This window comes from Amphibalanus amphitrite, unplaced genomic scaffold, assembly GCF_019059575.1.
Source record: "Amphibalanus amphitrite isolate SeventyFive unplaced genomic scaffold, NRLGWU_Aamphi_draft 001135F_arrow, whole genome shotgun sequence".
Classification (NCBI taxonomy): Eukaryota; Metazoa; Arthropoda; class Thecostraca; order Balanomorpha; family Balanidae; genus Amphibalanus; species Amphibalanus amphitrite.
Window position 1 is genome coordinate 159402 of NW_024882629.1, and position 26881 is coordinate 186282.

General features: G+C 47.1%; 1 protein-coding gene and 1 long non-coding RNA gene across 2 annotated transcripts in view; one reads left to right on the forward strand and one right to left on the reverse strand.

Moving 5' to 3' along the window:
• Window positions 1–26881, reverse strand: part of LOC122370481 (methionine adenosyltransferase 2 subunit beta-like) — a 44758-nt gene that overhangs the window by 13544 nt on the left and 4333 nt on the right. The window lies entirely within an intron of this gene.
• On the forward strand, window positions 4789–7327 carry LOC122370482. Its single transcript, XR_006254567.1, has 3 exons — window positions 4789–4838; window positions 5196–5571; window positions 7267–7327. It is a non-coding gene; the product is annotated as an uncharacterized LOC122370482 (long non-coding RNA).

A 26881-nucleotide genomic window follows, 5' to 3' on the forward strand; every position in this document is an offset into this window, starting at 1 on the left:
AACTATTGTGTGTGTGAATGCTGAAACAGGATAGCCACTTTGCTGACTAGCTCATTTGAAATAAGATAAAAATGATCCTTTATATCATTTCCATCTGGAGGATCGGAGTCAACGGAAAAGGAAGGCCACTTTCAAGCCTCAAGGTCTAGGCTGCCAGACGCCAGTTGGCAGTCACCACCAAATTTATAATAGATTAATTCATTATTATACTTTGAGACCCTTAGGTCACTGGATCGGCATCACATTTTCAGTTTCAATATAGTAAAGGTTTTTATTTGTATGATGTGAAATATTTTCCTGAATCAGAATTTAATTATCCCTAGGTACCTGGTAGAGGTTTCGGATTTAATGCTCATTGTTGGTGTGCAGTCAGGATTTTTTGACAGGTCCAGATAGGGAATCCTGAGCAATTTTATAGTAAAGTGGTCTCCTTATAATCACCACACATTTTATCAAAAGCATTTGTAGAATTCATTCAAGGAAGAATTTTATCAATGTTGCACCCATTTCTTAGACGACCTAGGCTGCATCTTTTTTTAGTTCCTGTTGTATGACATATTTTCCATTTTGTTCCACTGCGTAAAGAAAAAAAAATCGTTTGAGATCACCAAACAACTTTTCTTTTTCTGGCAGGTCTGCACAACCAAGCGGTCGCTGGCGAGGACGTCGGCCGTCCCTGTGGGTAAGGTCATCTGCTCAGCCTTTGTGGAGATCAGCAAGACGTCACCAAGATGAAGACTTCGCTGGAGCAGAAGCCGCTGACCCGTGTCCGATCGGGCAGGTCATGCTCGACGGCACGAGCCACAACTTGAACGACTCGGTGACATCAACAACACGGTGGAGCAGGTGAATGAGTTTGGCGACGTGTTGTGCGACTGCAAGAAGGGTTGTCTGCGTGTTCTGGCCGGCGGAGCGGCGACGCTGCGCGGTCTGTGCGCTGGCGGTGAGCAGCTGGCCGTGGTGACCGCGCGCGCCCACATGCGCCGACAACCTGTGCGGCTTCGACGGCCCCGGGACAGCCCGATGCCGCCCACTATGCGACGCCGACCGCGCACTGTCCGCACGGCCACATGGAGGTGTGCCCGCGCCTTTTGCCCGCACGCCGCTACCTCGCAGCTGGTCTGCAACCACGCCGTCGCCGCCTGTAGCCCGATAACAAAACGGCTGTCTGATAATGCCGCGTGTTCTTTGTGATGTTGCTACTGTGATGGTTGCTACTGCTGGTCTGAGACTCGATGTTTCCATTCGTCTTTTACATGTTAAGGATTTGATAATGATAAGCTTAGTCCGAGCTTAGGTCGTTTATATCATTTGTTATATGGCATATTTTGGATCAAAGCAGTACGACACTGCCTCCTGCTTTTGTGATGTATGCTGGCAAGACGCAGGTTCCGGTCGCAGGTCACCCGGTTCCAATGTGGTCGGGCTGGCATGCGATAATGTGTTGTTTTGCTCGTCTCTGTGTTCCACACTTGATGATGTTTGTGAATCTAACCCACATTGTATAGTATTTTTGTTTGTTTGCGGCCGATGGCCTTGTAAGTTGTAACCGTGGCAATACAGTTTTTCCTGTATAATTCTCCAATATTCAAGCGTGGGTGGATATCTTTCTGTAATCACGCATTCCCTTCTCCCAGTACAGTCAGAAAATATCAATACAGTATTCATACGGATTATTCAAGCCCTGTATAATTATTTGAGGTGTGCCGAATCCGAAAGGCGACCGATAAAACTACTAGCGGAAAATGTGACATGATGCCATGGGTTTGTGAAAAGTTTAGGTACCACGTAGCATTCAACTTCCTGCATTTCTGTTTCAACTCAGTTTAACGTATTTCAACGAACATAACATCAAAAATGGCAGCCAGTACCGGCTTCACCTGTCACGGAGAAGGCTCAATAAATTGAGTGTAGATGCTGGCCGGCACTCAATTTTTTGAGCGCCAGCTGACTGTCGTCTGTCGTGGCGCTCAATTTATTGAGTATCGCGGTCCCGAACGACAAGTGGCGCTCAAAAAGTTGAGCGTCTTTAGGGCATTTTCTTTCCAAAAACACCGATATAAATTATCACGGCGAGTGTTCGAGAAGAAACCTTGTTGCTCTCTCTTGCCATCGATACCTTATTTGGATACGATATTTGCCGTAGTGTGACGCTAGAGGCATTGTAAAATATCATCGTTTCGCCTATTCCTTCATAATGGGGCCCGCTCAATTTTTTGAGCGCTCAATAATTTGAGCTTTTCCCCCTTGTGCGTGGGACATATAATAGGCAGCTGATTGTAGTGCTCAGAACCTACAAAAAAAAAACATTTTTAGTCATTTCTGAGTGATTTCACAGAATTTCCTCAAGTATTCACAAAAAGCATTCATTCTAAGTTGAAATGGGAAATGGAAGCTTTTCTCTCAAAAGGGTGGACCGGATGCCACAAGTATTGGTTTGTTACTCTGTTAATTACTTGATAAAGCAAAGCAAGGGCAGCATGTATCCCCATATTTGATCATAAAAATCCATTTATTTATTTTAAAAAAATGGAATTCTGCCTTGTAGATTCCCCAGCTTCTTCATCAAATTATCTGAACCAGTAAAAGTAAAAAATCATAAAAACAGTATTCAAATAAAAATTAAAGTAAATTTTTGATAAAAATGGTAGTAGTAAAGCATCATACTTCAAGTGGTAGATTGTAGGTTGTAACTTATAGGTAAGGTTAGTTCAGGCTTGGTTAGGTTTGGTTTGATTAGAAAACATCCCTGGGTGTTGTAACGGATCCATGACAGATGTAGAATGACATAATAACTCAAGTTTATTGTAAAAAGACAAAGCTTTTGATACATACAGTATCTTGATCACTGTCAATTGCAATGGGCTGAAGAATATTTGACAGATATTCTTCATATATAGACAAAAAATATTCATAGACAAACATTCTTCATCTCATTGACAGTGATCAAGATACTGTATGATGTATTATCAAAAAAGCTTTGTCTTTAAAAATAAACTTGAGTCATTATTGTCATTCTACATCCCTGGGTATGGGCGCGCCTCTCCTTGATTGCAAAAAAAAAAAAACAAGTGTGGCGCCTGCTTTACGACTACCGATGAGAGGCAGCATCACAAGCTTTCCTGTTCCCTTATCCTCTCCTTCTAACCTCTAGGTAAGAACTTCTGGGTAACAACTTCTAGGTACCTAAGTAAAATTGATCTAACCTGACCTAACACTTACCTAATGACCCACAACCTACCAACCCACAGCTGGAGCATAACAACAGACCTACCAACCTCAACCAGCATCCTACAACCCAACTACAACCTACAACCCAACCAAGGCCGTATAGAGAAGGTAAAACCGTCCCGGGGTTTTTGCCGCCCGAAAACTTTAGCATTACGTGACGTCACTGGAGACTTCGGCGCTCCGACGGTCGGCGGCGCTGCATAGTTATGTATGAGGGTTAGGCATCCCGGCGAGGCGTCGTAAATGAAGGAGTTTCGAGTACCTATTACACATTCATTGTGTTTAATGGATTTACAGGAACGGCTACCCCTCTGCCAGCCCTAACTGTAATGTAGCTCGCGGCCTCGGACCGGTAGCCTGCTCCTCCCCAAACGCCATTCCTTCAGCCCTGGCGTGTTACGACCCCCCCCCCCCCCTCGCGTTTGGCCCCTGATTGAGCTAGAGCTTCGCGGAAAAAAAACGAGCGTGTTGCCCGTAAAGAGAGCAAGCCGATGATGCCCAAGTTTAAGGTGCTAGGTCATCGGATGACCTTCCAGGTCAGGTCAATGACTCAAAAGTCGGGAAAATCGGGACCTGTTAGAACGTCGTACAGGGTGGCTGCTATGGGGTTTTTCGGGGCGCTGATCACGAATATCACGTTAGTTTTTATCACAGATGATGTCTATGCATTTAGACCAGGTCGGGTCAGGTCAAGTCAGGTCAACCAGTACCTAGGGGTCCTGCCGAGCCGGGCACTAGAGGTGCTGTGGGATCTGAGTGCCAGCGGTCGGCCTATAGGCCGCACTACACTGAAAAAAACTTACACCTAGAGAGTTATTTTTGGAGTTTTTCCACTCCAGTTTGGCGAATAATCACGCACCAATGGCATATAATGATTATGTTTTGTAGCGTATTCTTACTCTCTGCATTGCATTAAGGGCGTTTTTGAAAGTTATTCTTAAACCTGGTACTATAATCATCTCTTTTGTGTTTTAGCAAGTGGTAATTTTATCTTCTAATTTTATCACGTGTCCTTTTTATTATTTCGGGTTATAAATTTATATCAGTCTCAAAGAGGCATGGGGTAATTTTAGCTTATTTCACAGTGATAAACAAGGTCATTGGAATATATTTGTGCTGAACTCCCATTAGATGGTAATAAAATTGACAGCTAGAGTACTTTTATCAAAACTGCATAAAAATAAACCGCTGTGGAGTAATTAGGGTAATTTTTATACTCCATTACGGCTGATAAATTGACGCGACAGAATAAAACTATTCTCATGTAGGTGTAAAAATTACTTCCTTCGTGATAAAACTATCATGTCCGGACAATAATTTTATAACCATGGAGTAATATTATGTGGTAGCATTACTAACATTATTCTTCGGGAGTATTCGGGAGCGTATTTCAAGCAATACTGTATCACTTTCTTGATAATCCTATTCCGTTGTGACATAACTAATCTAAAAGTGATTAATCTATTCGTCCAGCGCAGTATTATTCCAAGAATAATATTTTCGGAACGTCTCTTCAGTTCGCGACCATTCGCGACCGCCATTGTGCTCAAGTCGTTAGAACCAAGGCCTTCTGTCAGAGAACCGAGCAAGCGTCCCAGTCCTCGAAGGTAAGCTGAAATTACTGTATACTTTGTGTTTTGTTAGTATGACTTAACAGTAATCCGTAGTATGACCATACAATCCAAGAAATGCGTTGACGTAGATTTGCGGATGAAGATTTCCGCTATGATGAAATTCTGGAAGACAAATTGTCAAAACAAATTGACAAATTGTTGTTACAAACAAACAAAACAAATTGTTAAAACGGTCATATCCGGACATCTACTTTTTGTTGTTTCTATCCTCCCAATAATATCACGATAGAAGAAAACACGTTTAATGAACGTATTTATATCTTGTTCAGTGTTCACTGCCTGATAAAGCTGTCCATGAACTTAAAAAAACGGTTCTTTTCTTTCTCAAAGGTGACTCTGCGGAAGAACAGCTTCCGACAGAAACTTCGGAACAGATTCAAGAACTGTCGAAAGCCATTGAGCATTGAGCAACGCCGTCATCGACACGGAAAGACGAGCCAGGGGCATCGTTGTGAAAAAGCGTGCGGCAGCTGAAGAGGGGATGCCGGGGTCGGGGATGTTTCCCAAAACGAAGAAGTCGCAGCTAGACATCTGCACCGAAACCGCCAAGTTCAGTGCCAAGCTAAAGCACGCCGATGTCACTCACAAGACATCTGTTCTCAAAGATTCCTTCGAGGTTCGGCGGATATGCCTCACGAGCAACCGAAACCGGAAGACTGGCGAGGAGATGAAGGAGATATTCCCGGATATGTACAGCGAAGCTGCCGTAAGTGTTGCTTTATTCGGTATTTAAAAGTCTTGTCTAATGTTATGTGTGATTGAACTCGAGATTCCTTTACCAACAGGATAGTTCAGTAGGAAAATTTGACCGCCACGGTGACGTCACAGTAGCTATGCGTAAGCGTGGTGTAGTTAAAATGTCACATTTGACATCGGTGCCTTTTAACCCTCGCATGTGTAGGGGGGGGTCGGATGGACCCCCCAAGTTTTTTCGCGAATAACTCGCGTAAAAAGCGGCCGATCGCGACGAAACTTTCAGTACCCTCGCATTGATCGATTTTACACCTACCCTGAAAATTTCATGACCCTGACCCTAATGACCTTTGACCTGTGACCTCTTTTCCGAGACCATGTTTGGCCGGAATCGCGGTTTCGCGTATGTCGGCTCGCACTAGCCGCGTGTTTGCAAGCTTTTCGTGGTTTCAAACGTTCAAACATGTGATTTGATGTTACTCCCGTGTGTGTCAAGGTCACCTGAGGGTCAGGTCAGGTCATTGACCTTTGGTGACCTCGGGTGACTTCGGGTCACTTTTTCGAGTTTTACATGTTTCTAGGCTAGTTTTTTTAGCTGAATTCGAATTTAGCAACCATTTGAACATTTACGAAGTAGTTTTGGTGACTTCGTAACATGTTACGAAGCTGTCAGAGGCGGTTGACACGTACTACGAATACCCGTCACGACGCCTACTGGTACTGGTTGACCTGACCTGACCTGACCCGACCTGGTCTAAATGCTTCAAGACATCATCTGTGATCAAAACTAACACGATATTCGTGATCAGCACCCCGAAAAACCCCTTAGCAGCCACACTTTACGACTTTCTAACAGGTCCCGATTTTCCCGACTTTGGGTCATTGACCTGACCTGGAAGGTCAACCAATGACCTAGGACCTTAAAATTGGGTATCATCGGCTTCCTCTCGTGACGGGCAACACGCTTGTTTTTCCGCGAAGCTCTAGCTCGATCAGGGGCCAAACGGCAAGGGGGGGGGTCCAACCGACCCCCCCCCCCCCTACACATTAGAAGCTGGCAAACGCCGCACACATGCGAGGGTTAAGGGTGGATTATCGAGAAACGGGGCTTCAAACATTCATGTAAACGTGTTTTTTTATAAACCTCCCAATTATAAGCTCGCCAGTTGACCCAGATGATCACCATCTTCCTATGTATTATGAATGCGTGGGAACTTTTTTCCCGCCAGCGCGGCAGCGTGATGTAACGGTAAAGGAATTTTGAAACTCTTTAACGGGGTATGGTTGAACTGAACTAACTATATAATTAGTGGCACCATTTTATATCCGCGCTATCAGGGAACAACATTGGATAGGAAAACATCTGGAAAATTTGTATAATTTTTAACCCACTCCCTCTGGTTTTTCTACCGCCTGCTGGGAAGTCCCCCCCCCCCCTCCCATCTAACTTGGCGGGTCCTAAGCAACGTAACCGTAACGAAACGCTCAAGGCGGAGTTGGGAATCTTGTCACAAACCATGACGAAAGCATTCCAGTCATTTTTATCAGGTAAAAGATCACCAGAGGTTGACACTTGACGTGGCGCGCTTTCAAACTTTTTGTGAGCTGGAGTAACTTACCTGACCTGACCTTCCACAATGATATAATGTTCACTTGATGTTGCTTGATGTTAATTCCATTCATTAATGTGATTTTGCGATGTTTCCAGGTGTGGACTGACTTGGGAATGATCATGGGGCTCGAGGAGGACGTGAAGGAGCATGTCCTGCACAAAATCAGACATACCGCGAAGAAGTGTGCCCAGACGATGATAAACGTGGAGCCGGCCGACAAAGACGGTGAGTTTTGAACGGGCACAAGCACACCTTTTCGGATGAGGTGTTCCGCTAGCAACAATCGTGCCGGGGGGGGGGGGGATACTCTTCTTCTATATAACTGGGCTCGAGCCGATCATCGTAGACAATATATTCCTGGCCAGGGCTGGAATAATGTTTAGATCTGACTGATTTTTTTTTTAGCGAATGCAAAGTTAGGCCCGAGGTATTTTCGATAAATACGAGGTCAGGCCAAAACATTAGACAAGACCAAGTGTAGGAAGGTATTTCCCACGCATGCTTCTTCCTGCACGATGGAGAAATGACGTTTCACATATCCCAATGGCGTAATGCATTAATAGCAGAGGGCAGGACAACTGTTTAATTTCTTGATGATTTTTTTTTGGCTTAAAGGAAGACTGCCACCTTTTTTACACAAAACGGTTTTCACTAGACCTAACCCACCTATGACCTACCCTGAAGTCTGTTTCCCGAAATTCGGCCTAGTTTTCAAGATATCCGCAATTGGACTTCAGATTGAAGCCATCACAAATGTGTGGAATATGGGAATGTAACATTACCATGTTAAAATCCCATCTCCCACACTTTTTGTGATGGCATCAATGTGAAGTTCGAATGCGGATATCTCGAAAACTAGGACGAATTTCGGGAAACGGACTTCAGGGTAGGTCATAGGTGGGTCAGGTCTACTGAAAACCGTTTTGAACCGAAAACCGTAAAAAGGTGGCACTTTAACGACGGGCGGGACAACATGTTGTACCTCACCTTTGGACAGCCAATCGTCGTTGGTTTTGCTATTAGTCAAAAAGTGTTGTTTAACTCTAGTGATATTGAAAAGTCATGGTTGTCGCCATTCATGGTTGTCTTCATTGTCTCCAAATATACCACAGTTACATGCAGTTTGATACCTACTTGCACTCCATACTTAACCATGACAGCGGAACATCGGGTACTAATTTCTTATTTCACTGAAATATTTTAACGACGTATAATTATTTTGTAATTATGCACCACGTTTAGTTGTAAGAGTGTATCGTACTACGCAAACGTACTACGCATCGTACTACGATTTTGAGAGTGAAAAGAAATCAGGAAGAAGCGAAGAATCGTCTCCAGATACTGTAGATGGCATTGCCAGCTACTGTACGAACGCGGTTCCTTGTTTCTCTCCTAGGTTTCCTTTACGTTTATTTGTACGATATGCATTGATGCCAACTGACTGCAATATTCTTTTTCACGGCAGACGACGAGCTGCTAGCTCTACTTGCCTATGGTTGTGGAACAACCATTGGCACCTTGGCGGATCCGAGAAACGGGGTTCGTCAGGCAGGTGAGGAACTATCGGTGGACGGTGTGGTGGTCTGCCAACTGCCGGCCACCAGGTTGGAGGCCGTGGCCCTAATGACGGCCGCCCACGCTGTCTTCTACACAAAGTTCACGGGGCCCTGCAGGGCCCTGTTCGAGATTCTTTACCGGAGTGTGGGATTCGATGTAAACCTATCTGGCTTATCACAGAAGGTGTGGGAGGTTACCCAGGTAGTGTAGAACCAGCATCGGAGATGCTCACTTCGAATGACTGGCGACCTGTGGCTCACCTGTGGTTCAAGTGACTCGTGACTTGTGGCTCACCTGTGGCTCAAGTGACTCGCAACGTGTGGCTCACACTACTGGAGCCTCTGTATTATGACTAATTCAGCTGCGGCGGTCTCAGTACGCCAATGAGTCTCAGTACGTCTTTCATAGCCCAGATCACGCTCGTTTTATATGCCATCCGTGGCGGTGGTTCTGTGCGCAGATGTTATTCGTTAGCCTCAGTGTTAACCATACACGCTCGTTTTATCTGCCATCCGTGGCGGTGGTTCTGTGCGAAGATGTTATTCGTTAGCCTCAGTGTTAACCATAACGCCCTTGTGAGTTTTGACCTTGAACGTCCTTCCAGTGATTTCGCATTGCGGCCGGCAGAGACGAAGTTTTGCCTCCCAGTTGAGACGCCGCTTCTCAACTAGGAAGCAAAATTACGTCCCTGTCGGCCGCAATGCGCCATCACTGGAAGTGCGTCCAAATTAAGATGTACCTGCTGATGCTCAGGTACCATTCGTTAATCAATTGTTGGTGTTTCAATACATTGTTTAAATGCATTCCTTATTTTACACTTGGTCATAATATTATCACATCATCCCGCATTATCAGGGGTGGTACTTATACACCGGGGCTTGATTTTACCGGGGAGTTACTCCGGGGTAAAATTATCGAAAAAAGGAGTGCTTTTTGGCATGGCAATATTATTCCCCGAATGGGAGTAATTTTAGTATTAAGTTAATAAAATTATCATCTGGTGTAATTTTATCCAAAGATAGCATACTTTTATCCTCCGTCATAAAATTATTCCCTAGCGCGAATAATATAAGCGTTCGGATACTAAATATATTCTATATGCTAGTTTTATTCCCCAAAACTCCCCATTTTAGGCACTTATGCCAGGTCATAAAATTATTCGATTGCAGGAGTGCTTTTTGGCATTCTAAAATTAGAAAATGGGGAGTAAGTTTTTTTCAGTGTACATATAGTGCGGCAGCTACTAATAGGTCGGGCCGTTTTTCATGCCTATATACACCGTCCGCGCCGAGGGTGGAGGCATGTAAAGCACCTGTCTGTTTAACACTGATAGTTGACGAGCACAAGTAAGTATCCAAAAATGGGAACGCTGAAATGTTTCACTCTCAAAACACCTAGTCCCAATAAAAATCTACTTTTTTCCTTTCTTAAAGGAAAAGGGCCACCTTCGTGAAATATGAAGATATCGTTGTTTTTCATTTTGACATTATTATTTTTCATTTTCTTTTTAAAACTGGTGCCAGAAGTGCACAATTCGCGAAAAAGTATTTAAAACTATTTAACATATTGGTACTATGTTGATACTCTCTACGGCACCTACTGTATGATGGCATAGCGATGACGTCACACTCAAGCCAATCAGCGTTCAGAAGACAGACTCGTCGGATTGTGTCAGATAAGCTGATTGGTTAAAGCTGAGCTGGTTGGAGCTGATTGGTAAAAAACCAAAGCCTCGCCGCGGGTGGCTGTATTGTCGGATAAGAACGCATTCCTTGGATAAGAACGCATTCCTGGCGTATTTTCTTTTAAAATTGCCGATATCTACGAATGGAGGCCGAAATCGGCCGTAAGGAGGTAGACAGAGTGGTTTTCGGACACGGGCTACAAGATGGCTATCTCAGTTTCAATCCCCATGTTAAAGGTGGCCCTTTTCCTTTAATGAGTGTAAGTGGCAAAAAGCCTGGTAGGATGGGCATGAGAAATGATCAAAATCAGCATAAAAATTATAAATAAGCCACACAGGGCGACCTGCATAAAAGAAATTCCCCCAAAACGATCGTACCCCCAAAATACCGAAGGCAAAAACCACGCTCATGACGCTCCTTAAAACAGGGCCTCCTCTAACATATACCCACTGGGTGGGCAAATGCCCACCCAGTCGCCACAATTGCCCACCCAGTGGCGTCGATTTGCCCACCCAGAAGCAAATGCAAAAATAAAGGTCCGGCCGGACGTCCGGTACTACCTTTCCGGTCTTAAGGGTGCGTTTCACGCGTAACGCTATGAGAAACGTTTTTCGTAAATATCTAGAGCATCGTTGCTTCGATTGCCTTCGTTTTTGGATATGTTATGAAGGACGTTAACCTCGTCATCACAGAGTGGTTACCGTTGTTCTGCAATCCACATATACTGAGCAATTGAGACAAACATATTGCAAAATCAAAATTTCAAACGAATAGAACTCAACAACGGATTGTCGTACGACTGTGATGTTTGCAGTTTTGGACTGACGAAGTCAAGGAAAACATTTCCTAGCAAGCCTTTTTTCAAATTTTGTACTATGTTTTGCATGATACAATTTTCATCTTGCAGTGCATTGCATGAAAGCCATGACAACAATTTCAAAAATCTGGCTGCTAGGAATCATAAAGACATCGATTCTCTACACAGTCCTGTAGAGTGAGTCATCATTGCATGCATCACTATGCAGTTCTATTCATTTGAAAGTCATTGCACAGCTGGTTCATAAAATCGCCGAGAGATGTCTCTGGCTGTATGGCCCGCGCGTTTCGACGGTCCCCTCGGCTCGTCACTCAGCGGCGTTTGTTGACACAGTGTCACATCCATTAGTTACGGCGCTCCGCTGGCGCTCGGCCGCCGTCGAGGTGCCCTGAGCCCTCCCTGCTAAGCTTCGCCGTGACCAGACGAGTCGGAGACTCATCCCACGATCTATCCATGAGCGGCGCCCAGCCAGGCGTCTCCTATCGTGCGCTTCTCACTCTTGATCGGGAGTACGCCGGGAAGAGCTTGTGAGAAACTGACAACTTTGAAAGAAGTCACAAGTTTGTGTGAGTGGTATTACGAACAGCGAACAGGTATATTATGACTAGGTATTTGACCTGACCTCGGCATTCGGAGCTTTATGAAAATAACCAGCAATACCTACAAATTCCATGGAGACATAGACCCAAGTGACGTGAGACCAAATATCAGTTCGACTGTTATGTCAAAACCCTCGCCGTGGCAGGGTATTTTTCATACCCCTCCCCGGGCGTTCCGAAACTAAGCGTCGTTGAGCTCGCTTCGCAACAAAGAGCAGTCGATTGCTCTCAACGAGTACATTCTCGCGATTGGTGGTATATTTTTTACCCTAATTTAATATTTGACCCGGCAGGTCAAAGGTCAAATTTCGGGGAAAGCTGCAATTATCCAAATTACTTAGCCAATATTGGTGAATCTATGAGAGATAGCGACATAAAACCTTCTTGGCCGTGTTTCTCAACGAATTAGCAACAAAATGATATATAATTCATTGCATTTCAGTCAAAATAGCGTCTCTAGAGATCGTTTTTCACGTATCACTTTTGAAGTAATAAAGCTACGCAAAAACTGCATAATAGCTATTGGCAGCATCTTAGTCCTCTCGTAATTTCGCCTCGTAGCATATATGTGTTGACTTCGAAAGAGGTCAAAGATTGACCTCGGATCACATAACCTTAAAAGCCTCACACTGGTGGGGGCTAATTTTTGCCCCTCCCCCCGTATCTCCGAAACTATTGGACGGAATCGCAAAACTCAAACGGCGTTCGATAGCCCTGTTGCATTGAGAAAATTAATTTAATTAATTGACCTCAGGGTCACTGATGGCGTCACAGGTCAGGTCAAAGTTAAAATGTTTCACCGTTCACGGGCCTTCTAGAAATTGCGTTATAACATTGATTAAAAGGCATTTTATCGAAAATCATCGATAAAGCGTCGGTTGCCTAGTACAGATGTTGCCAAAAGACGTCACTGATACCAGGTCAGGTCACAGAGGTCAGGTCACCAAGGGTCAACACATGAACACAACTTTATTTGGGCCGTGTGGATCATGTTTTGTGACCAATTTTTCATTTCCAACTCAATGGTTTTGGTTAGACGACCATGAGGGACGATTTAGGTTACCTTCTGGTGGAGGTTAGGTCAAGGTCTGGTAAAAAGGTCAAATTTCGAAGTTGATACTTTTGCATAAAAAGGGTACCTATTTCGATGTACCTCATCACGGGGAATCCAATCGGTCGCAAAACGTCAATTTTGCGAACGATACCCCCGAACCCGATTACGACACGCTGACGAAGTTTTGTGATAAAATTCGAAAGCTCCGACCCGAACGATTTCTTGGGGGGATTTCCTTGGACTTGGGGGAGTCCGGATGAACTTAAATCATAATTACATTATAAGTAATCATAATTACATTATAAGTAATCATAATTACATTATAAGTAATCATAATTACATTATAAGTAATCATAATTACATTATAAGATTCCGAGACATACAAGTTGTAGCTACCAATGGCCTTATTAGGGGAAGCGGGGGGAGCACCGCCACCTTAAGCATTTCTGCTCACCGAGCTGATATGCGTAGTAAAAACGAAGCTCTTTTGCATTCATGTGAAAGGAGGAATGTTTTCCTACATGTTGGCATAGTTTCCAGCGCTCCATTATAAAATTTCGCTACTTTACAGACATTGAAAACAAGTCCTGCATTTTCTGTCCTCAAAAAAAATGTGCGGATAGCACCGCCACTGATGGCGATCAGGCGATGTTATCCACAGATCGGCCTTACGGCGACAGCCACCCTTGGAAGCGTTACTGCTGTCTGAAATAGTAACTCAAACTCATATAAGACACACAAGAGTTGGTTGCTAGTTTGTCACAGATCAGACTGTTTGTTGCGGACAATATGCATACAAAGCATGACAAATTCACGTTTATTTCGAAACATCCAGTGAAGTCAAACGTGAGGTTAAAAAACAGACGACGTTTGCGGCCTAACTAAAGCTCTTCTCTAGCTGAGTGAATCTCATCATTGCGGCTTTATCCATTTTGCCACCCCTTGGGGTAGCACCGCCGAGCATGGCGGTGTTACCCCACTCACAGTCATGGACCGACAACGCCCCGACAGCAAAACAAGCCGGGACGCGATTCTTCTGTAATTCCTTTCTAAACGAAGAGCACTTCATGCCCTCAAATTTAACGTAAAAATCAAGGCATTTTGACTTGAAATGACCATTTACTTGCTGCTAAAACATGCCAAATGATTACAACGATGGTTTGAAATTCACAAAATGGGCAATTGCGATCTCAAAATCAAATAAATCTTAGCGAAACCTACCTCACGCGGCGTCCCGTTTCCGTTCGGACACCGAAATGGCGGGTGTTTACATTTACAATTCGGAGTTTTGCCGATAGAGAGGATGGCGGTGTTTCCCACATGGCGGTGCTACCCCCGCTTCCCCTACATCGTGCATTGCAACTTTCAAAGGACTCAGGCATCTACTGTAGCTCTGAAGAGGTGACAAAATTGCAAAAAAGTGTTTTATAAAGCATATTCTTCTGTGCCTTCTGATGCGATAGTCCGGCACTATACAGTGTAGCTCATGCTGATAGCTCATGCAATAACCCGAGTTTCGAACATCTAGGATATACCTGAACTTGGTGACCTAAACTTCTGAGACCGGCGTTCCATCACCGTTCCGTGCTTCTATCCTCAGGATTCTGAAATCCTTCTCCTCCACGCCGCAACCCCCTTCCGGGCTGGACAGGCAATTTTATCTCATGCGGGCTGCTCCCTTGGAGCGGCACCGCTGCTCCCGAGGGAGCGCACCCCGTAGCCGGGTGCAGTGAGTGCCTTGGGGCTGGGTGGCCTGTCCTCTGGACGGGCTCAGCCCCGGCGACTCACTAGGGTGCCTGCCCAGACCAATGTCTCCCCCTATATCCTATTATCCTCCCGGCTCTGAAATGGTCTAATTGGACCGAAAGGGCCTAACCCAACAAAACAAACAAAAACCGGCGTTCCACAATTTCACACACGATGAGAAATTAGTGCATGATGATGATAAGCTATGCCAAGTTTCGCGGTGCTTATACGGGCAAACAAAAACTTGCAAGTTTGACAAAAAAAACGCCCCACTTCCCCAAGCGAGGATTAATGAAGCTTAACCCGCGCCCCACTGGGGGGGCTATTTATAGCCCCCCCTCCCGTTTTTCTGCAATAACTTCCAAACCGCTTGACATATCGACGCCAAACTATCAGTACCTTCGGCTGCATCAAAATGACACCTTGTGTCAAAATTTTAACTTCGTAGCTACCATAGGTCGGCCGGAAATGACGTCAGAGTGACGTCATGTTCGGCCGATTTCGACGTAAAATATTGAACCACATCAATCGCTCCCAAGAGCTCAGTTTTTAAGCTAGATCCAATTTCCTTGCATGAGAGGACTCAGAATAGACTGCGCTAACAAACTGCTATCTCGGATTTTCGAAATTTTGAAAATTTCGAAAATGTGATATAATAAAATCCAAAGTTTATATTTTTACATTTTTTTCAAAAAATTTTTGACTTTTCAAAAAAAACCGGAATATATGTGATAGAACGCATTATTATGACTAACTCTAGCAAGTTTTAGCTAAATATCTTCAAAAATGGCCAAGTTTTACGCATTATTGCAAAAAATTCACAATTATTAATTTTTCAAATCAATTTTTCAGCACGTATTTGACATCGTACGCCAATATAAATAGCATCGTCGTGTTCCTGAGCTCAAACTGCATCCAATAGACACCTTTTTTGTTGAAAAATTTTAACTTCAAAATTTGACCTTTTTTGACCTGAAAGTGACCTGACCTAAGCTAAATTCGACTCAAAATGACCTCGAATGACACAGACGACATCACATTCGAAATCTCTGGCCTAAATGGACCATAAAACATGTGTCACGTGACCGACGCATGATAGGTATAATATTTTCGTGACCTGTGATGAACTGACCTTGACCTGAAAATCAAAGTACAAGTTTGGTACCCTCAGGGTATCTAGAGCATCTGTTCACGAGTGTGTGATCCAAAAATGAGCCTGATCTGACTTGTAAGCCGGCGGCCAGAGCCCAAAACGTGAACAAGCAAAATGCTAATAAATTTTACTTTGACCTGACCTGTGACGTCATCGATGACCTCGAGGTCAATGAAATTAGGTTTCGCTCGACAGTTTTTCCGGGGCTATCAGACGCCGTTTGAATTTTGACGATCGGCCCAGTAGTTTCGGAGTTAGGAGGGGGGGCTATGAATAGCCCCCCCCCCCCCCAGTAGGGCGTGTTATACGCAGACCCCAGTGGGGCGCGGGTTAAAGCAAACACTGTGTTTTATAAAGTGTGGATCTATATGTTACAGGCCGTATGAAAACTCAGGCCGTTTGCAAACGGCCTGGCCCGATTCAGGCCGTTTGCAAACGGCCTGGACAGCCCAGTCAGTATGCAAACGGACTGAAAAGTCAGGCCGTTTGAATACGGGCTGAAATTCCAGGCTGTATGCAAACCGCCTGAAATTTCAGGCCGTTTGCAAACCGTCTAGGCCGTATGACAACTTTCCAGACACCAGGCCGTTTGCAAACGGTCTAGGCATTTTGAAAACAATCTGGTCTGCATAAAGTTACAGCTGGACAATGTTGAGTTTGTTGAAGCACGACCGTTTCATGACATTACATAGCATCATGAAATCCTGAGGTGCATTCGGCATCCGGAAAAATATTGTCACTCGGATATTCTCCGTCGGAAAATGGTTGTTGAGCGCCTATCTTCAGCATGCCTCGTTATCGCGATACCGTTCGTGATCCCCGATGATTCTCGCTAGTTCCGGAAAATTCTCCCTGATTTTCCCGATGACGAATGCAGGCCTGGTCAGGAAGAGATTAGCAGAACTGAGACCCGGCCCGTATAGCGCCCGGTCGACCCGGGCTTCCCCCGGACTTCAAAGTTTCGCCTTCCACCGCAATGGTCAAGTATTGCCGGCGTACGCCACCGGCCAGCCGCCGCGCCGGCGCGGCGGTCGACCGGGCGCGGTGAGGACTCTAATGTGAACCAGTGGCGCGGGAACTTCTTCCAGACTGGGTGGGGGGGGGGGGGGGGCTGAACCATAATGTAGATCAACATTCAACCTAGGGTACTCCCAAATCTAGTTTTTTCACCGGTTTTAGGCCACTTATTTTTAGACTTTGGCCTTTTCAACAAAAAAAGAAAATATTTGCAAAAAAGTCAGGAACCTATTCCGTCTCAGCTGAGTAAAGAAACTACCGTTTTGGCAGCCTGGAATAAAGGTTTTAATCTGCCAAATGAGTTGCTGAGCCAGTGAAAGAGGTGGATTTTTCACTTACATGCTTTGTTCCTTTGTGACCCACAACCCCTAATTTGGGGAGGACAAGCTGCCCCAACGGTTCCTGACCTCATGAAAAGTTGTGGGGCACCGCCCCCACGGCCCCAGAGCTGTGGGAGCAAGCTTCCCCCACTGCCCCCTCCCCCGGTTCCCGCGCCTATGTATGAATCTATGAAATTATGTTGGTAGATTTCCGATTTCGATTTCTCCAGCTGGGGGGGGGGGGCTCAAATACATTACGAGCCCCCCCCCCCAGCCCGAAAAGTTGGAGGGGCTCAGCCCCCGCTAGCTCCCCCCCCCCCGGCTACCGCGCCACTGCTGTGAACTCTGATGTCCATTGCGCGCTCCCGTGTTTTATGCCGCAAAATAATTGGTGAGTCTTGTAGTGATACGTTTCACCAGACCTCACCAGTAGTGCCTTCACCAGGCTCCATCAACTGGATGGCCGTACACAGGCGGACCGTGAACTTGTATAATTACCTAGTAATATTGTCGAAATAGGGTCGGGCCCAGCATCAACACAGTAAGAAAATGTTCGACGTATGTAGACGAGTCATTCGGCATGGAATGCGCAAGCATTCACATGGATGCAACCTGATCATCGACCAACCTGGATCCATTAAGTTCAATCTTCAGAGGCTGTTGTGCTTCGCCAGACCGTTTGAAAACTGACTAGGCCGTTTTCAAACTGTCTAGGCCGTTTCAAACTGCCTAGGCCGTTTTCATACGGCCTGATATTTCAGGCGGTTTGCAAACGGCCGGCTTTTTCAGGCCGTTTTCAAACGGCCTGACTGGGCCAGGCCGTTTGCAAACGGACTGAGTTTTCATACGGTCTGTAACATATACACGGCTCGGAATGAAGTCACACTATGAATGTGACTGAAACTGCTTTCCTGTACCTCATTCTGTTAGCCCTTTCATTATTCCGGTCTTTCCCTATCCGTGTGTGTCGGCGCGGGTTCGGCCCAATGTGGTTCGACTGAGTGCCTGACATCTGGTCCTTTCCGCCCGGCCTGACCGGCGCGGCGGACCCGTGCCACTCCTCCCCGAACTCGCGGGGCGCGGATGGGGAGGGGCGGCCCAGCAGTCGAACCCCTCTGCGCTAACAGATGGATGGACAGGGGAAATGTGATACTTGTCCTATGACAACAAATCGGCGTTCAGCGCTAGGGCCATCTACTGGTCTAGAAACGTATCTCTATGTCGGCAAGATCCTCGCCAGGTGGTGTAAAGGTCGCGTGAAACGCACCCTTAAGCAAACTGGATGCTGTTTGAAGGTCAAAAAAAGTTTTCTGGTTGCTCGATATTCAGGAGCGTAGCCAGGATTTCCTCAAGGAGGGGGCTAAACGCACAAGGGCGCAAGATAACCCCCTCAAAATCCAAAAAGCCATCGGGTTGCATCCAATATTTTTTTGGATGGGGCCCAAATAAATGGAAAAAATATTCATTAACAAACAATGTTAGAACTGAGGGGGTAAGCAGTATATGGGCCCCTGTTAGACAGGCCCACGAATAGCTTCATAGAGTCGCCAGCCGGTTCTGATGGCGGTCTGAGGACCCGTAGGTCGGATGAGGGTTCTTCAGACCGTCACAGGCCCCTATAGCCCATGAGAGTCTCGTAAGCCGTCTGAGGGTCATATAAGCCGTCTAGGGCCACTCAGACCGACAAAAGGCCCCTTGCACTTGCAGAGGCCCAGTCAGGCCGACGTAGGGCCCTCTCAGACAAACTAAGGGCCCGTTCAGGTCATTTGAGGGCCTCCTCAAACCGATAAGGGCCCCTCAGATCGACAGTGGATCCGATCCGAGCTCCCTCAAACCGATATAGGGTCAGACCAACAGTCGGAACGCATTGATTCTGTTTACACACCGTTGGACCCAAGTTGGACCCATCCCATCCAACTGGCCCCCTGGTTTCAATAGGGCCCCAAGGCTCTAAAATTGGGTCTCTCTTGGCCAAAGAATAACTACTCAGCTGTGTCAAAGGATCTGCCGCAGGGCCTTTGCGTCGCCAAGGGCCCACTGTGTCAGTCAGGGGCCTCTATGGAATAAGGACCCCTGGCTTCCAGGAGGGGCCATGGTCCCCATGGTTCCCCCCTCCTTGGCTATGCCACTGCAGGTGACAAACGTTCTTTCAGACGACCAGGGGGCAGGGGCCCAGGCGACCAGAACCCCAGGTGAGTGGTGACCAGGGGCCCCCAGGCGACTAGCTCCCCCCAAGCGACCAGGGGCCCCCTGGGCGACCAGAGGCCCCAGGAAACCGGGGGTCCTCGGATGAGTGCAGGGGCCCATTGGGTTATCAGGGGCACCTCGGGTAACCAGGGCCACAGAAATGAAACTTGAATTGATATAAATTTGCTTCCGAGTAAAATACGTTTTATCCAGTGTTAGAAAAAAATATCCCGGGGCCTGTGGGGCCCCCATGGCGCCTTCTGCGCTCAAGGAAGGGGGCCATTGCCCCCGTGGCCCCTCCCCTTGGCCACGCCCCTGCCGATATTGGAGTTATCAAGTAATTGTCTCGTAAGTGAAAAGGCACGTACAATAAAGGTACAACCCTCTGCAAGCTGCGTGGTAGGTATCTTTTTTCGACAAAACCGAGAATAACGCGAATACGCTAACGGTCATTCGGAAATCGTAACAGCAAGACGCGCGAGACTCCGCACCTTAGATTGGGCTTATTTTGGTATACATTTTCCATCTAGTTTGACAACAACACACAAAAGTTTATATTTCCCCCAAAACAAACTTTTGCTTTTTTGCTACGGTAAGAGTACACATTGTTCAGTGACTGAATTAATCGAAGGGGTGGAGCATGGCGCATCTATATGCAATGTGTTCCGACCGACTGATTATCATAACCTTTGAGATATTAGGTATCGGTTTTGTCGAAATAAGAATACCTACCACGCAGTTTTTGCGGAGGGCTGCAAGTACAGCCCTCTGCAGACTGCGTGGTAGGTATCCTTTTTTTCGACAAAACCGAGAATAACGCGAATACTATGCTATCGGGCACTCGGAAATCGTAACAGAAAGATGTGCGAGACTCCGCAGCTTAGATTGGCATTATCATCGTATGCATTTTCCATCCAGTTTGGCAACAAAACCCAAAAGTTTATATTTGCCCCCAAAACGAACTTAAACATTTTGTTGCCACACAAGGCGTAGGTATGCTTTGTTTATTGATAGGCCCTATCGAAGGAGTGGAGCATGGCGCATCTATTTGCAGTGAGCTTCGACCGACTGATAACATGACTTTTGAATTATAATCAGTTTTGTCGGAAAAAGAATACCTACCACGCAGTCTGCTGAGGGCTGTACATGTAATCTGGAACGAATCGCTCGAGCATCGCTAACCATAAAACATACGACAAACGTTAACTATCATTTTATTTCCAATAATGGCATTATGGCACAGCTTATTTCGTCTCATCCCCGCACCCCCCCCCCCCCCGGTAACAGGTTTTGAAATTGGTTGAACCCCAAAACAAGTGGCTGGATCCGCCCTTGGGCGGGGAAGTGGCGAAAATTTTGCCCACCCAGTGAAAAATCCTTAGAGGAGGCCCTGCCTTAAAAGCAACGCTAAACAAGTAGCATCCAAATAAAATATGTCTTTCAGGGTTGATAAAATACAGCTGAATAATTTTAAACCACTTAAACTGAGTTTGTAACAGTAGTTCGGTAAATTCACTCGCGTTCCACGCGGTCGTCCGCCCCGACACCAAAAGTCAACAATATTACCTCGGGGCCGTCCGCGTCTCCGCTTGCATTTGTCAGCATCTGGTGTCGATAGTATGAAAGTTCATAACCAGGCGAAAATTATTATAGTTGACCTCAAACTAAAAAATGCTTCATTTCCCTTAAAATTGCATGCTAAATGTCGTATAACCCATATTTCCACCATTCTGTCATTTTTAAAAAAATCATTAAAAATATCATTCCACGGTCAATTTCCTTGTTCCACGGTCAGATTAAAGATAACTTTATGGAGATTTAGTAGATACGTTAATTAGCATGCACTTTTTTGAGACGTGATGCACTAATGAGTTTTAGTGCGCGAACGGCCGAAAAATTGCCTTCCGTTGTCATAAATGGGAACGCCCGTTCCCATATTTGGGAACTCCGTTCCCAAAAATGGGAACGTTCCTATATTTGGGTACTCATGGCCATAGTTCCGCCTACTGGATTAGCCATTAGGCTTGCTCTACTCGAACGCTTTCCAACGCGGCCTTGCAAGCCTGACTCCGATAAGGCGTTCCCGGGAAACAAGTTATCCCTTGCCCCCCGCCCCCCTCAGAAAAAAAACTGACTCCGTTTTTGAAATCACCGATGTGTACCCAGCCAGCAATTCGCTTGGGCTGAACTGTGGCAAGCGTCGGGCAGCTTGGGCTTAGCTTGGGTTTGCCCACTTTGATCAAAACCAATGTATTTTTTACTAGGGCTGAGCTGGGGCATGCCGCAGCTATGCCCACGTGCGGATAGCAGTAGCTCAGCCCGACATCTGCCCGCGCATCCAAAACAGGCTTAACTTGGGCGGAGCGCGGGCTGATCAAGCTGGCTGTGTCCTTCGGCTAACTGGAGTAAAGCCGGAGCTTAGCCATACTTGTTCGGCTGTTCGCGCATGCGCAGTTCTGCGCCAATCATGTGCAGCGTTTGTGACAGTCTGTGCGCTGTGCGACGAAACGACACACCGGTGTTGGGGCATTTGGTGGTTGATGTTTAGGCGCGTGTGACAGCGCGAAGAAGGGATCGTGCTCACTGCTCTTATCAAGTGGACTGGCATGGAGTTTTACGGTAGGTAAGTGTATTGAATGGTGCGCTTGATCGTATGTAAACGTCATGATTTTGACTGAGTTTGATGCCATCAAACATGAAGCTGAATAACTGTTCAGCCTGGCGACTTATACCCTCGCTCAGAAAAGCTGCATCCCGTGCCTTTATATCTTTGTGAAATACCAGCACTTCTGACCCAGGAAAATGAAATACAAAACACAAAATATATTTATCTACTTATCACCGAGCACGCTCATTCTCTGTCTGCATTTAAAATCAAATGAACATTTTATACGGATCAATGAGAAGTGTTTTTACAGTATTAATGCATCAATAAGTTATTTTTCAAGCAAACATGCAATGTATATTAAACCAAATTAATCTCTTTTTCAGGTACGTACCATTAGAGCAAATGGTTCCAAAAAATGGAATAGTTATACAAACCAGGACCGGGTGGACGCCGCAGTCGCCCTCGCCAAGTGGTTTAGCGGAAACTGCCTGCTTATAATTAAGTAGGTATACCTACATATACGGAAACTGCGCCGAAAGCCCGAAAGCTGGCCGACCACCTACTGCAAATGTGTGTGTGTGGAGGAGCCAGACGCCTCCAAAGCTCCCATTCACCAGAGTGAAGTTCCTTATAAACGATTGTTTGCTTATTGCTTTATGTCTTATGAGCGATTACTTGCTGTCCTTACTTTATGCTTTCAGTTGAGTGTTTAACCAAGTATTATGAACGGGGAGGGAGGCTAGCGGGCCTTGTGATTGTTTTATTGATTTGATGGCGTTTTTCATGACTCATGCCATATTACTGCTGCAGTTTACAGTCCACTGTTTCATGTATTTGTGTTTCATTTGACGTGTCTGTAGTCGTTTGAAATATACATTCAATCAAAGTCAGCCACTACTTTCCTTTTGCAATGCTCGAGCCTCGATGACCGGTTAACAGAGCATATGAGTGACCGTAACAATTTTAAATATGCATTGAAACCGCACAACCTGCTGAAAGTGCATTGGCTGCTACTTGCTACTTGATCCAGTGTGAAGCAAAAGCAAGATGAAGTCAAGTCGAGACTTGAGAAAACAGGAGCCATCACTCGAGCCGAACCCGAGCAAAGCCACAGCAGTTTGCAATGTATAAACCCCATTCACTTCTATGGCTTAAGTCGGGATAGACAGGGCACACAGAGTGGGCTTGCCGGAGTTCAGCCCGCTCGGGCCCAGAGTAATCTCCATTATATAAATGGATTCACTGCTCGGGCTTAAATCGGGCTAACGCCAATCGTCGCTCAACTAGGGCTAAACTACGGCTGTCCGGAGCTCGCAGAGCGGGCATACCTCCGGCAGAGCATGGGCTTTAGTCGGCGTATTTGTGTCATACGCCGACTTTAGCCCAAGCCCTAGCCGACTTTAGCCCGACTAAAAATCTCGGGCAATCCGCACTTGAGCCTGCTTGGGCCCGGAGCAAAATTGCTGGCTGGGATATAGCGAATTGGTAGAAATATCTCTAGATCTGACGAATCTAGCGACTTTTCCCAAACCAGTGGCAGCATGTGAGACGCCTGCTATAAGAATACCGAAAATACAGCAAATAACGATAACGATTCAATCTCAATTTCAAATCAAACCAAAACAAATTCACTTAGGTGGCCTTGAAACGAATAAGCAGAAGCTCTTTTCAAACCATACTGTTAATTTGCAGCCTAATGGCCGTTGCAGCGTTTTAAGCACCAACCAATCAGAGCCGTTAGACTCAAGAGACCAGGTCTCCAGACCTGGTCCAGACCAGACCCCCTGCAACCCAACTACAATATTTAGTCTTACCCAACTACACAATAGCCTTGTCGGCTATTGTGCACGTGTATTGTGATTTACATGATTGATGTTGATTCAGTGTTCCAAAAAATACTTAGAATCTGATAATGCCTTAGCGGCGTGTAGTGTTTGCATGTTGAGTTCATGGTGCTGCCAAATAAAGGTATTTCCCTATGTGGCAGCAATGGCACATTGGTGGCGCACACGTGACAATTGTAGTACGGTTTTGGCGCCAAGAGTTGACCTCTGGTGACCGGTGACCTGAGGTCAACAGACTGGTCTGGAGTGTGGCTGAAGAAGCATTGATACTGTTGCCATTTATCTGAAGAAGCATTGATACTGTTGCTATTTATCTTGTTATTAATATACCATGTAATTGTCAAGACTTGATTGTGTCAAGACACTACATAAATTGGCGACGAGGATGTCAAACTAACTCTGATAATTGAGCCAAGGAAGAAGACGGACTACAAGTAGACTGTAGAGTACAAGTGAGGCAAGTGGCTGCAGCTGTTATCGAGGAAGGGAGGTGCGGTAAGATGGACGGGATCCAACCACCACCTGCCTTCCTGCCGGCGGCTGGTAAGCCAAAGGTACCCTGGTCTGGGTGGTATGCTGATTTCGAGGTGTATGCTCTTGCTATTGGGTGGTGTGAGTGGTCAGAAGAACGCCAGCAGGCCTTGCTGCTTCATTGTGTGGGTGCAGAAGCTCGTAGGCTGTACAGGACTAAGCTGCCAACAGGAGGACTTGTGAAGCAGCCCAAAGTTGAAGGTGAGAATGAATCACAGCACAGGTCACTGGCCATGCAGTCATGTAGCATTTTTGAGGAACTATTTGCAGCCAAAAATGACTATATTACTGAGCGTGTGCAATTCAGAAGGTGCGTGCAGGACAGGAACACGACAGTCCAGACGTACCTAGCTAACCTTAGGGAGAAGAGTCAGCGATGTGGATTTGGGGAATTAGAAGATGAGATGATACGGGACCAGTTTCTTGAGGGATGTTCATCAAGTCGCCTGAGGGAGCGTCTTTGTTCAGAGCAGTGCCTAACCTTGACCCGTCTCGAGGAGATTGCAGCAGCAGCAGAAATCACTGCAGAGCGACATACCACAGTCTGTGGCGCCGTAGGGCCAGTTCAAGATGCATTTGAGGATGCCAGTCAAGAGGTGGCAGCGACATCCGGTAAGTTTGGCAAACCGAGATCCCCAGACAATGGCCGTCGGTCGAAGACTTGCTTTGCATGTGGCTTCAGTGGTCACAGGTCGGGCGATAGCCGATGCCCAGCCAGGGAGAGGGAATGCCACATTTGTCATGAAGTGGGTCACTTCGCCAGAGTATGCAGGGCCAGATCACAGAGACCGGACACCACGAGAGCCCCACCCGGAGTTTCAACTGTAGAAGTCTCATCAGTTCATGACTTGCTGAGCTTGTCTGGTCCAATGCTTGATGTGGATGTTGATGGCACTCTGCTGGAGATGATGGTAGACACTGGTTCGCCTGTTAGCCTCCTGCCTTTGCATCTGCACCAGGCGAGACTCCCTCAACTGCCACTGCATGCATGTGATGTTGCATTACGAGGATATGGGGGACACAGCCTTGACGTTGTTGGTGTTGTTTGGACGTGCCTGTCGGACGTTTTTGCCTACTCCCAGGTCAAACTTGCTTCCCGCGTACCCGACTCCTCTCCCGCGTGTTCTCGCTGACAATAAACTGCGCCAGGCGAAATATTACAATCGTCGGACGCAGCCCCTGGCCCCTCTGGTCGTGGGTCAGCCCATTCGGATGCGCCTCCCTGGACAGCGCACATGGACCCCTGGCGTCTGTACAGGAATAGCTGGGCCGCGATCTTACTGGGTGCGCGTGAATGAAGTGACCTATCGTCGCAACCGCCGCCAGCTGTTAGCCACCAATGACCCTCTGCCTGTACAGAGTGATCACTCGGACCCAGACGTGCTCGGTCCGCCACGGGAACCCACCGCGTTACCAGAGCCGCCTCAGACTCCTCCCGTCGCCACCGGCACGGGCGTGCGCCCGCTCGTCGTCCCGCCCGTGCCTCCTGGCGAACCGTGGATGGATGTGCCGTCATCTCCTCCGCTCCCGCCGTCCCCCGTCCATGCGCCTTTCGCGCTGGGGACGGCGATTTATGACCGGCGGTGAGCCTGCCCCGGTCAGTGGTGCGTAAGGCGCATGGACGGGGGACGGCGGGAGCGGAGGAGATGACGGCACATCCATCCACGGTTCGCCAGGAGGCACGGGCGGGACGACGAGCGGGCGCACGCCCGTGCCGGTGGCGACGGGAGGAGTCTGAGGCGGCTCTGGTAACGCGGTGGGTTCCCGTGGCGGACCGAGCACGTCTGGGTCCGAGTGATCACTCTGTACAGGCAGAGGGTCATTGGTGGCTAACAGCTGGCGGCGGTTGCGACGATAGGTCACTTCATTCACGCGCACCCAGTAAGATCGCGGCCCAGCTATTCCTGTACAGACGCCAGGGGTCCATGTGCGCTGTCCAGGGAGGCGCATCCGAATGGGCTGACCCACGACCAGAGGGGCCAGGGGCTGCGTCCGACGATTGTAATATTTCGCCTGGCGCAGTTTATTGTCAGCGAGAACACGCGGGAGAGGAGTCGGGTACGCGGGAAGCAAGTTTGACCTGGGAGTAGGCAAAAACGTCCGACAGGCACGTCCAAACAAATTCGCCCAGTGAAGGGTCAGACATGTCGCCGGCACAGAAAATGTTTGGACGTGCCTGTCGGACGTTTTTGCCTACTCCCAGGTCAAACTTGCTTCCCGCGTACCCGACTCCTCTCCCGCGTGTTCTCGCTGACAATAAACTGCGCCAGGCGAAATATTACAATCGTCGGACGCAGCCCCTGGCCCCTCTGGTCGTGGGTCAGCCCATTCGGATGCGCCTCCCTGGACAGCGCACATGGACCCCTGGCGTCTGTACAGGAATAGCTGGGCCGCGATCTTACTGGGTGCGCGTGAATGAAGTGACCTATCGTCGCAACCGCCGCCAGCTGTTAGCCACCAATGACCCTCTGCCTGTACAGAGTGATCACTCGGACCCAGACGTGCTCGGTCCGCCACGGGAACCCACCGCGTTACCAGAGCCGCCTCAGACTCCTCCCGTCGCCACCGGCACGGGCGTGCGCCCGCTCGTCG